The following is a 12,925-nucleotide window of genomic DNA, read 5'->3' on the forward strand; positions in this document are numbered from 1 at the left end:
TTGTTCTAAAAAGAAAACCCTTATTTTTACTTTTTTAATTGTGGTAAAATATGCATAGCATAAAATTTACTACCTTAACCATTTTTAAATGTACAGTGCAGCTACAGGAAGTACCTTCCCATTATTATGCCGCCATCTCCAGAAAGCTTTGCATCTTGCAAAGTGAAACTCTGTGCCCATTAAACAACTCCCCATTTGCCCTTTCCTCCAGATTCTCGTAATGACCATTCCATTTTCTGTCTCTGAATTTGACTACTCGGGGCACCGTATATAGGCAGAATCACAAAATACTTGTCCTTTTGTGACCTAATTATTTCACTCACCATAATGCCCTTAAGATTCATCCATGCTGTGAGCATGTGTCAGAAGTTCTTTCCTTTTTAAGGCTGAATAATATTTCACGGTACGTATATACCACATTTTGTTTATCTGTCCACCTGTAAATGGACATTTGGTTTGTTTCCACCATTTAGCAACTGTGAATAATGCTGTTCGCATTTTACACCCATGTAACATGAGTGTAAAAATATCTCTTCAGGATCCTGCTTTCAATTCTTTGGGGCACATACCCACAGTGGAATGGCTGGATTGTATAGTAGTTCTGTTTTTCATGTTTTGAGGAACTGCCATTCCGTTTTCCACAGCAGCCACACCATTTCACATTCCCACCAACAGTGCACAGAGTTGTGGTTTCTCTCCTTCTTTGCCAACACTTGTTGTTTTTTCATTATAGCCATCCTAACGGGTCCGAGGTGGTATTTCATTGTAGTTTAGATTTACATTTCCCTAATGATTAGTGATGTTAAGCATCTTTTCATGTGCCTATTGGCTGTTTGTGTATCTTTGGAGAAATGTCCATTCAAGTCTTTTGCTCATTTCCTTAAAAAAAATCTTTCTTTAATAGAAAAATGTAAGATTCTTAAGGGTTATCTTTGTGTTAATAACAATATTTATTTATTTATTTGTTTATTTAGAGAGAGGCAATGTGTGAGAGGGACAGGGGCAGAGAAAGAGAGGAGAATCCCAAGCAGGCTCCACGCTCAGTGCAGACCCTGATGAGGGGCTCACTGCCATGAGATCTTGACCTGAGCTGAAGTCAAGAGTCGGACGCTTAACCAACTGAGCCCCCCAGGTCCCCAGTCATTCATAGCTTTTAAAACTTCAGTGTACCAGGGGCCTCCTAGGTGGCTCAGTCAGTTAAGGGTTCATCTCTTGATTGCAGCTCAGGCCACAATCTCACGGTTTGTGAGTTTGAGCCCCGTGTTGGGCTCTGCACTGCCAGTGCATAGTCTGATTGGGCTTCTCTCTCCCTCCTCTCTGTTTGCCCCTTCCCCACTCTCAAAATAAATAAACTTTTAAAAAAACTATAAACGATGACATAAATATATGTCAAATATTTCTTAACATCTCATATTCTAGTGTTTTATAATTATTTATAGAAAGAAGAAATAGAACTCTTGAAAGCTATTGTTAAGGAACTATCCATTATATCTACAAATGCAAATTATCTTGCATTATCCTTTCCCAAACCTAAAGATTATACTCATAATAGAATTATTAAAAATTTACTAATGAATTCTTACAGTATTTTAATCACTTCCCTAAAGTACAAACATTACCATACATTTATTCATCTCCCCAAGCAAACATTTTTTATCAACTACACTATTTGCGAGGGAGGCATTTTGGTATGTGCTAGGGAAGGCAAAACTTGGCACATAGTCCTTACTGTTTTACAGCTTTTCTACTGAAGGATCTTAAAATCTCCCAGAAGAAATGAGTTTTAGGTTTGAGTAAATGCAAAAACAAAGTAGAACATATGAGGACAAGCAAGAGAAGCAAAGACTATCCTACGAGGAAGTGTAGCAGAGGGGAGAAGGCAGATAGGAGAGTTGTTAGAGTTCACGTCTCCCTGCTCTGCCACATGGACAAGTTACCTGACCTCTCTGAACCTCCGTCTCCTCAGCTGTGAAAATAATGGACTCTATCTTCCCACCTCTTGAGGTTGTTATGAGCACTTATGAAAGCACTTAGAGCAGTGTCCAATCCTGTTAATATAATTATTAACATCAGTTTAGGTGTTATTGTTAATAATATCATGTTATCTATCGTTAATGTGACAGGGGCAATGATCACTCCAACACTGATGCCAAGGTAACGCTTGATCTAATCGTTAAACCGTGGATAATGTTTAAACTGTGACGATGCTGAGAACGGGGATGGATGTTTCAGACATGGGCGCTAGCAGACCCAGAGATACGGAAACGGTGTTTACATCTGATCCAGAGCAGAGAATATTTGACACATAGTGGGAGAAGAAACTGGCGATGGAGGTTGGGGCCGGATAAGAAATAATTTCATGTCTGGGGCGCCTGGGTGGCTCAGTCGTTTGAGCATCTGACTCACTTTTGGCTCAGGTCATGATATCACAGTTTGTGAGATCGAGCCCCATGTCAGGCTCTATGCTGATGGCACGGGCCTGCTTAGGATTCTCTCTCTCCCTCTCTCTCTGACACTCCCCTGCTTGTTCTCTCTCTCTCTCTCAATAAATAAACATTAAAAACAAAAAGGTGAAAGAACTTAATGTCAGACCAGGGAGTTAGAGCCACAGAATTGACGGTAAGGAGCTGTTGCAGGATTTGGAATACGGTCATGATAATCAGAGCTAGAGAGATTTTTGTCAATAAGAAAGTCGAGAGATCAAGGATAGGAGACAAAATTAGTAAGACAGTGAGTTTAGAGCAGAGGTGATGAGGGCCTGATCAATGATGTATCAAGTTTTCTTTTGCTGCCATACCAAATTACCACAAATTTAGCAACTTGGTGCAGATTTACCATTCTGTCAGAAATTTGAGTGAGCTCAGCTGCTTTCTCTGCCCTGTGTCTCACAAGACCGAAAGCAAAGTGTCACCAAGCTGGGGTTTTATCTAAAGGCTGAAAAGAGGGGCGCCTGGGTGGCTTAGTCAGTTAAGCGTCCGACTTTCACTTAGATCATGATCTCGCAGTTCGTGGGTTCGAGCCCCGCATCGGGCTCTGTGCTGACTGCCGGCTCAGAACCTGGAGCCTGTTTCAGTCTGTGACTTCCTCTCTCACTGACCCTTCCCTGCTCACACTGTCTCTCTCTCTCCTAGAAATAAATAAAAAACATTAAAAAAAATTCTGAAAAGAAGACTCCATTTCCAAATTCATTCAGGTTTTTGGCAGAATTCAATGCCTTGCCTCCATAGGACCGAGGTCCCTTCTTTGACACGTGACCCTCGTCATCTTCAAGCTAACAGTGGCATGTTGAACGTTTCTTGTGCTTCTAATCTGAGGACCCATTCTGCTGCATTTCTTCTCCTGTCCAGCTAGAGAAAATGTTCTGCTTTTAAAGGCTTATACAGTTAGATTGGGCCAACTTGGATGATTCAGGATAATATCCCTGTTTTAAGGTCCTTAACCTTAATTACATCTGCAGAATCCTTAATACTTCATAACGTAACATATTTTGAGACTCCAGAAAATAGTGCATGGACATCTTTGTGGACCCTTGTGCCTACTGCAAATGGTAATCATGGAAAGAGATGGAAAGGTGGGGGGATTCAAGAAATATTGTAGATACATTTTATAAAAATTATTATTTACAGCCTATTATTTGCTTCCTGGGAGTAAAGCAAAATGGAAATAAATGTTAATCTTCACAGTTTACACTATCTAACCAAAAAACACATACCAATTATTAAGAATATAACCTCTTTTAAATATAAAATTCAGAAAACAACTTACCCATTTTTAAAGACGTCATTAACAGTGCATGAATTTGTTCATTTTAATTTTCACCTTAGATGTATGCGTTATCGTTCCCATTTTACATATCAGAAAACTGAGACTCAGCAGTTCCATGATGGACAGATCTCCACAGCTGCTACTCTTTATGTGAGCCCACTGTTGCTTAAATTAAGTTTTTATAGGGGCATCTGGGTGGCTTGGTCGGTTGAGCATCTGACTTCGGCTCAGGTCGTGATCTCACATTTGTGAGTTCGAGCCTCTTGTAGGGCTCTGTGCTGACAGCTCAGAGGCTGGAGCCTGCTTCAGATTCTCTGTCTTCTGCTCTTTCTGCCCCTCCCCTGCTCATGCTCTACCTCTCTAAAAAGTAAATATTTTTTTAAAAAATGTTAAGCATGTTTTTATAATTAGTTCTTTTCATATCATTGAGGGGAAGAAAACCTTTCTCTTCAAAATAGAAACTTCGCGGGGAACTACTTTTAATTTACCATAGGTTTTATTTAACTTAATTGGACATAATCTTAAGATCTGAATAGCGCAAGGCATTGTGCAGGCTAGTAATCAGCAAAGGCCTCGTAACTGTAAATAACTAAACCATAAAGAGTTTAATTGTAAGTTGAAGAGTACATACTAAGGAAAAGAAGTCTTATAATTTTATTAAAAGTAAATGTTTTAAGGTTTTTGAGCATGAGAGTATAAACAGAAATCCAGTTTTCAGGTAAAGGCCATTTTTAAATGCAATTCCCATATATTCTGCATAGCTATATGGAGCTACTGGAAATTTTTGTTTGGTTGGTTGATTTTTTATTCAAATGACTCTCATTCCTTTTATCTATTGGAAAATTTCCAAAGAGACAGTTACAGGTATTTGTTGGAAATTTCATGAAGCCCTAGGTAAGCAGTGCAAAATTCTACCAGAGTAATGTTAGCTCATTTTTCCAACATAAAGAGAAACATTAGGAGTGTTAACTTATCCTACCCTTGGGCTTTGAAAGCTATTTTGTATTGCAGACTTTGTGGGATGAAAAACTCTCAAGTAGAAACCAGATTCCCTCTGTGATGCTGCTCTAGATGGACACATCCTTCTTTTTATTATTAGATTTTTTTTTTAACTGACACTCTCACTCACTGCCTTAGAACATGGTAACATTTTATTGTTATTCAGAAAATATTTATTGAGTTTCTGCTCCATGACAAGACATCATGGTGTGTCATAAACAGGATTCTCTTCATATGGTATTTATGTTCCAGTGGGAGAGACAGCCCTTAACAAATAAGTAAAGTAGGGGCGCCTGGGTGGCTCAGTCGGTTAAGCATCCGACTTTCGCTTAGGTCATGATCTCGCAGTTCGTGGGTTCGAGCCCCGCGTCGGGCTCTGTGCTGACTGCCAGCTCAGAGCGTGGAGCCGGTTTCAGATTCTGTATCTCCCTGTCTCTCTGACCCTCCCTGCTCATGCTGTCTCTCTCTATCTCTCTCTCTCAGAAATAAATAAAACATTAAAAAAAATAAGTAAAATAATAATTAGTCAAAATACCAAAGCTTGCCTTAATGGAAAGTACCATTATGTTTTGAGTGGTTTTGCTTTTCTTTTGGTTTTCTCCTGGTATGTGAGGATTCATTGCTCTTTAACTTGAAGCTTCACAGTCGCCTAGAAAATGAAAAAGGGACAAGAGCTAATGGAGAAGTACCAGATGAGGGGCGGTACACAATCTGATAAGGCAGTTGATGGTAAGGTAGCATGTAATGCAGAAATATATGTAAGGGTGCAAATAATTCCAGAAAACCAAGAGAACCCCCAAGGGGCTGTGCCCTTAACTGAGGCCTTTCTACAGCATCTTTTCAACCAAACCCTTACTTCCAAAGGAAATATAGTGGCCCAAAGTAGGAAGCCAGTGGCCACCAGGCTCTTAGCAGGTCCCTTCCCATCCTGTTGACATTTGAAGCATCTCAGTTGCTTGTCTCCTTTTGTTTTCTTCCTCCTTCTGCTAGTAGGCATTTTATCCTGGAATTAGAGATATCTATGCTGAAGGGAAGGGGGATGAACCAAAGGCTTCTGACTTTCTATTAGCCAGACTAAGTTTTTCTTCATTTATACAGTCAGTTATAAAATTATCTTAATGGGAATGACAGTCGGATAGAGTTCTAGTTCACTATGTTAAAATACATTTCTTTTTTTAAAAAATGCAGACTATGTAAGAATCAGTGTTCATTTGACTTATTTCATTTGGAAAGTTCCCCCCACCCCGAAAGGAGGACAGTAAAAATACTTTTACACAAACGAAAATGCCTGTGTTTTGAAAACAAAATAGTAGATGAAATTAACAATAAGAAAGATGGCATACCAGGGGCGCCCGGTGGCTGAGTCCGACTCGATTTCAGCTTGACTCATGAACTCTTGGTTCATGAGATCAAGCCCCACATTAGGCTCTGTACTGACAATGTGGAGCCTGCTTGGGATTTTCTCTCTCCTCCTCTGTTTTTCCCCTCCCCCACTCATACTGTCTCTTTCTCTCTTTCAAAATAAATAAACTTTTTTAAAAAATGTTAAAAAAAAAAAAGAGAAAGATGGCATACCATATAACTAAATACATACTACTATGTTTGTAGTCCATAACTTATTTCTAACCAAAATGAAAACTAAAGGTTTTTTCCTTCTTCAAGGAAGTATACTTCTGCCTTCCAAATCATGCAGTACAATGCACAATTTTAAAGCTATCCAGGGGTGCCTGGGTGGCTCAGTCAGTTAAGCATCTGACTTAGGCTCAGGTCATGATCTCACAGTTCATGGGTTCAAGCCACACATCGAGCTCTGTGCTGACAGCTCAGAGCCTGGAACCTGCTTTGAATTCCGTGTTTCCCTCTCTCTACTCCTCCCCTACTTACACTCTGTCTCTCTCTCTCTCTCTATCTCTCAAAAATAAATAAAAATGTTTTTAAAAAACTTTAAGCTATCCATAGAGGGTCCTCTTTTGAATTGTGTTTTAGAATTTAATCCCACTTACAGTCAAATCTTTTTTGTTTTCTATTTTATGCTGATGAAGACCCAGTGGTTCTCATTCTTTTTATATTCAAATAATTTTTCATATATTTAGAAGTGAATTGACATTATTTTTTGAGTTCTACAGTCTAAGCTTCAATAGAATTATCTTACAGATTTTGCATACTGGAGTCTTCTTTTTTTTTTTTTCTAAATTATTTTGAGAGAGACAGCACGAGTAGGGGAAGGGCAGAGAGAGAGGGAGAGAGAGCAAATCCTAAGCAGACTCTTCACTGTCAGTGGGGAGCCCCATGTGGGGCTCAAACTCACGAACAGAACCTTGAGATCATGACTTGAGCTGAAATCAAGAGTAGGATGCTTAACTGACTGAGCCACTCAGGCATCCCGATTATTCCTCTTTTTAATCCTTTCAGTCATATTCAATATTCCCTGAATGTGTATTTATTTTTTATTCATCTTAACGTGTACAAACTTATACTAGAAAAATATATAAAGATGTCATATAAAGACACTTATGTTTTTCTGACTTTTTCATGGAATATTTGTGTATATCAGTAAAATCTTATGTCTCTTTGCTTCATTTTGGTTTTTTATGTTTGTTTTTTAAAGTTTATTTATTTTGTGCACGTGTGCAAGCAGGGGAGGACAGAGAGAGGGAGAGGGAAAGAGAAAGAGGGAGAGAGAAAATGCCAAGTTGGCTCCACACTGTCAGCACAGAGCCTGATGCGGGCCTCCATCTCACAAACCATGAGATCATGACTTGAGCCAAAAGCAAGAGTTGCACGCTTATCTAACCCATCTAGGCGCCCAAATCTTTGCTGCCTTTTGAACAAGACAGCTAGGTAAGGTCAGTTACTTTTAATATGCTTTATCTTCTTGGTCTTTTATGTTTGCTAATTTTTTCTTTATGTGTTCTTAGAGTAATTTGCTTTTTGTTCTTAAAATAGTACCCATTGAATTCTCATCTATTTCCAAGGAGGCATTTTAATATGCTAAGGTCAGTTAAAAGTCCATTGTATTTAAATACTGCTTAAAATTTTAAATAGATTATCAGACTAGCCCTGAGCACTTTTTAAAACACTGTGAATTTAAAATACTCAGTCAATATGATTGACTGTACTTCTAATAAAGAAAAGGCATTCTGCAGGCATTATGGACTACTGATAAATTGTACAAATCATGGCCCCATTCTCAAAAAGCTTACAATCTATCAGGGCAGATATGTTAGCACATCAGTAAGTAACACACAATGCTGTAAGGTTTCCAAAAGGTCCTTCTGATTGGAATGAGGTTTTGAATAGCCTCTTGAGAGATTTCTGATTCACACCAGAGTTTGAAGACTTAGTGAATATTCAGTGAAATGAAAGAGAGATGTATGTCAAGCATAGGAAATTTTAGTAGTATAGGGTGAGCTCAGGAAAACAAAGTATGAGTCAAAGAAAGACCTGTGATATCATTTGACTAAAAATTGGTTTCCAAACTTTTTCTAAGCAGTTTGGAACCTTTTAAGTATTGGAAGAGTCAGATGATGATACAGTCTGTAAGTGCATTCAGAGAGAAGTACAGGACTCTAAAGGAACTAAGAGTTTGTGTGCTGGAATCATACAGAAGAACACATAGACTTGAGGCATAAAGCTAGAGAATTGGGCTAAGGACAGGTCATGGAATATCTCAAAAGTAACATTCAGAAAATTGGATTTTATCCTAAGATTATTGACAGTCTTGCCAAAGGGAGAAAGACTGGAGATGGGGAGAAGCTGCTAGAGCTTTATGGTGATCTTTCAAAAGAGAGTAGTGGTCTGGACTACCAGGTAGTAATGGGGAGGGAGGGATGACCATGAATCAGATGGGGAGAATCACCAGGACTAGATGGTAGATAAGAGAGTAAGGGGAGAGAGGACTCAAAGTGAATTTCTGAAAGCCTGGCTTGAGCAACTGGTAGACCAGTGTTCTCTATTTACTGAGCCAGAGGAAGCAGATGAGATTCGTGGGGCTACTTTGATGAATACAAATATTATTAGTACTTACTGTGTGCCAGGCACGTGACACGTGCTTCATATGCATTATCTTTGGTGCATTGTCTAATTTAATTCTTAATACATATTAGCTTTTAAGATGTGAAGAAGACTGATCATCAGGGCTTAAGGAGAACATAAACAGAAATTGGAGGCACCAGCAAAGGGGAGAAAACTCTAGTTCAGGAGCTACAAAACTATGGACCACAGACCAAATGCACTCTGCTGCTATTTTTTTTTATAAGTACATTTTTTAATTTAATAAAGTTTTATTGGAACATAACTACATTTATTTATGTCTTATCTGTGGTCACTTTTGTGCTACCGTAGCTCAGATGAGTGGTTGCCAGAGAAAACCTTATGACCCACACAGCCTAATCTATTCACCATCTGGCCTCAGTTTGCCAAGCCCTGTTCTAGCTTGATTCTGGTGGGGATCCAAACATGATTTTACCCTCCAAGATGAGAAAAATATGTTTGTTTGAACATAAAGGGAGGGAAGTAATTGTAGGCATAAGAGAGGAAATGACTAAGTATGAAAACAGACATCCAAATATTTTGTTGGATAATTTGTAAATCCCAAAATACTAAATGTCCCTTAGTTCAGCCCGCCTTTTACCACATACTTAATTTTCAGTTCTTTCTAAACTCCTAAAGGAGTTCTCTACTCTAGCTAAATTGAGTTCATCAAAATTCCCGAGTCAAGAAGTTTTGCTCCGGTGTTGTGAGAGGCTGGGTGAGGTTTTCTACCAAAATAGCCTTGAAATTTTATCACTGTCCATACATTTGCTATCTAGGACATGTGTTGTGCTCTGTATAAAATTACTACCCCTGCTTTGAGTTCACTAAGCAATACTTCTTGTCACTTCTGTTTTTCTTGTTTTATTTTATTTTATTTTTTGATTAATATAACATAAGCACTTAAGATTGTAAAATAAGTAACCAACCAATATTTATGTGTTAAAAGAAAAATTCTTTGGCATCAGTGTTCATTATCATGTCTCCATTTTATCTAGAATGCTATTGGAAGACCCTTGTTCTTACCCCGTAACCAAGGTTTTGGATGTCTTTGAGATTTCGGCAATCTTTGGGGAAAATGACATAGTTGTGTCCATTAGACCATGCATCGTCCATAGATGTACAGTTGGGAAGTACTGTGCTTTGTGAATAATTTTAGATTAATGTTGACTACTGCGGTTTATTTAAATGAATACCAAGTTTTGTTGGTGAAGTGATATTCACATTTTTTTATTATGGATTCATTTGCAAGACTTTCTAGGGAGGTATGTAATGAAACTATTTTAGATAGAACAAAGAAAAAGTACAAATTATTGCTTTCTTAAAATCTTTACTACCACAACTTCTCTGATATTTTTAATTGAATCTGATTCTAGAACTTAGAGTCTTATGGTTTAGAGACAACGGAAATGGATAATATCAAAAGAACATTTTAGGGGCGCCTGGGTGGCTCAGTCAGTTAAGTGCCCAACTTCAGCTCAGGTCATGATCTCACGGTTTGTGGGTTTGAGCCCCACATTGGGCTCTGTGCTGATGGCTAACTCAGAGCCTGGAGCCTATTTCAGATTCTGTGTCTCCCTCTCTCTCTGACCCTACCCTGCTCACACAGTCTCTCTCTCTCTCTCTCTCTCTCAGAAATAAATAAAAAACATTAAACAAAAAAAAAGAGCATTTTATATACCTGAAACTAATACAACACTAGATGGTATCTATACTGAGATTAAAACTAAAAAAAAAAAAAAAAGAATATTTTATCCATGACTAAAACAATTTAGAATAAAGAGACAGAATAAGTCAAACTGAAACAAGGCTCTTGGGCTAGCTGATAATAGGTTTCCTGAAATCTTTTTGTGGGACTGAAGGTTAAATGGCTAGTTGAGAGTTTCTGGGAGTTAAAAAGGTACACAGGGCTAAGAATTATTTTCTGTATGTCTTTTTATTTACTGTCATATTCATTGAGGAAAAAGTGCTTCTTTTCCTTTAGCCAAATGAAATAGAGACAAGAGTCTCAACAGGAAAATAACAGGCATTTCCGGGAGTGCTAGCTATGTTCTAATTTATTAACTCTCCAATCCCCATATTTGCCCTTTGAAGAAGGGATTATGGTCCCTACATTTCCTTTCTTTTAGGAGGAAACTCAAAGAAGCAATAGGAAGAAGGGTGACGGTGGGGAACACGGGGGAGGAGGGAAGGAGAGAACACAATAAGTGCTTTGAGCAAGTCCTGCTAGGATTGTGAAGCAGGTGAATGGTCTCCGGTAGTCTCCACTTTCTGTGCCCTCCCTTTCTATAGCTGATCCTCCTTGAGTATTTTCAGATTTGTTCACCCTTCTCTGTTCTCAGGGAAGAATTACCTAACTCATTCTCACTAAGATATAGAATAGTTGGAAATACTTAAATACCCTCTATAAGTATTTGTATTTTCAGAATTGGAAAGTCTTAGTCCCCAGTAGTGAGGCTGTAAGCATGGAATTTCAGGCATCAGTAAATACAGAGTAAAGTTGGGAGAGGCAAAAGGTCTTCAGTCTCCAGAATCATCCCCATAATGATTCTGTAATCTCCTTTCCATACCCGAGTGTACCATTGAAGGGTACCATTTTTTGTTAATCTAAAAGATGTTTTTTTGTGAGAATATCATTGTTTTAGCATAATGACTTTTTGGTAACTTTTTAAAAAGTTTGTTTACTTTGAGAGAGAGAGAGCGAGCAGGGAAGGAGCAGAGAGAGGGAGAGAGAATCCCAAGGAGTCTCCACACTGTCAGTGTGGAGTCCAACGTAGGGCTGAAACTCACAAACCTAGAAACTATGACCCAAGCCAAAAACAAGAGTCAGACAATTAACTGACTGTGCCACCCAGGCATTCCTTTTCAGTAACTTTTAAGTTGTGGTAACAAACACAGAGACTTCTCTGTTCACACTATTGAAAATAGTGAACGATGGATTTTGAAGAGCAGAAATACTGGAAGAAAGGACAGGGAGAGAAAAGCGCACCATCCTAGAGCTTAGTCCTACAAAGCTCTCGCACCAAAGAGATTGAAGAAATATCAACATCTGAAGCATCACTAAACTGGCCCAGTAATCTCCAGAGATCTGTGGCATGATTTCTGAGCCCACTCACTGATGGATGCTCTCTTCTTTCACTCTTCTTTCCCCCCAAAGCCAAAAAAAACTGAACCAAGCTGCATGCTCCTCTTTGTCCCAGAAGAAACACAAAATCCAAAACTGTGTTCCAAAACCAATCCAGCTTCTCAGGATGGTAAATTTATTCTCTGTGTCATTTTGTCTCTTTCTCTGATACTGTTCCATCTGAGGCAGGGATGATATGAACAAGAGCAAGAGTTCTTGTCCCCATCGTTTCATATCTGTTAGTCTAACTTGCCTACATCTGTGCTACCTTGAACTGGCCCCTGGCAACATGTATTCCCTTACTTTTGGCTTCTTGGCTTGTACAGACTCATGACCTTGGCTCTTATCTCCAGCTCTCCAAGTCTGGCCTGTCTTTCATTCTAAACTCAACCAAAAAACTTAAGTAATCAGTAGACTCCTTAAATGTTTCTCTTCCAGTTGTAGTACGATGCTGAATCAAAAACAACGTAGAAAATTTCTCTGATTGAAGTATAATCTTGACCACCTACCAGCACCATTACAACCGCCACCCCCATCATCATTATTGCCAGTTTGTTTCTGCACACTCGTTCCGGCCTGACTTCAGATCATAGTGGGGACGGTTCATTCTTAGGCTTTAATTCTGGTGTTTGAAGCTGTTGTTTTCCTCGTTCTCTCCTCCTTGCTGTGAAAGTATAGACACTGACAGCGTGGACCCAGACCCGGGGCTCCAGTCAGATGCTTAACTGAATGAGATACCCAGGTGCCCCAGGAGATAATATTTTTTTCAGACTTGTATTACTTTTCTCACTTAATAGTAAAAAGGAGGTATAAGATCATTTCATGAATGTGAAACCAAAGCAGAAATTGTTAAGTGACTTTCTTGAGATCTCAGAGTAATATTAATAATGAAGCAGAGAAAACTCATTCATTGTTTAATAATGTGAATATACTGCCTTTGTACTGGGAAATTCCTTTCTTTTCACAAACATTTTTTTAAGATTTTATTTTTCAGTAATCTCTACA

The 12,925-nt window shown here is 38.7% G+C and overlaps 1 protein-coding gene across 23 annotated transcripts in view; it reads left to right on the forward strand.

Annotated features, from left to right (window-relative positions):
• Window positions 1-12,925, forward strand: part of RIMS2 (regulating synaptic membrane exocytosis 2) — a 599,820-nt gene that overhangs the window by 519,467 nt on the left and 67,428 nt on the right. The window lies entirely within an intron of this gene.

This window comes from Hyaena hyaena, unplaced genomic scaffold (genome assembly GCF_003009895.1).
Source record: "Hyaena hyaena isolate Hyena2069 unplaced genomic scaffold, ASM300989v1 scaffold_79, whole genome shotgun sequence".
NCBI lineage: Eukaryota > Metazoa > Chordata > Mammalia > Carnivora > Hyaenidae > Hyaena > Hyaena hyaena.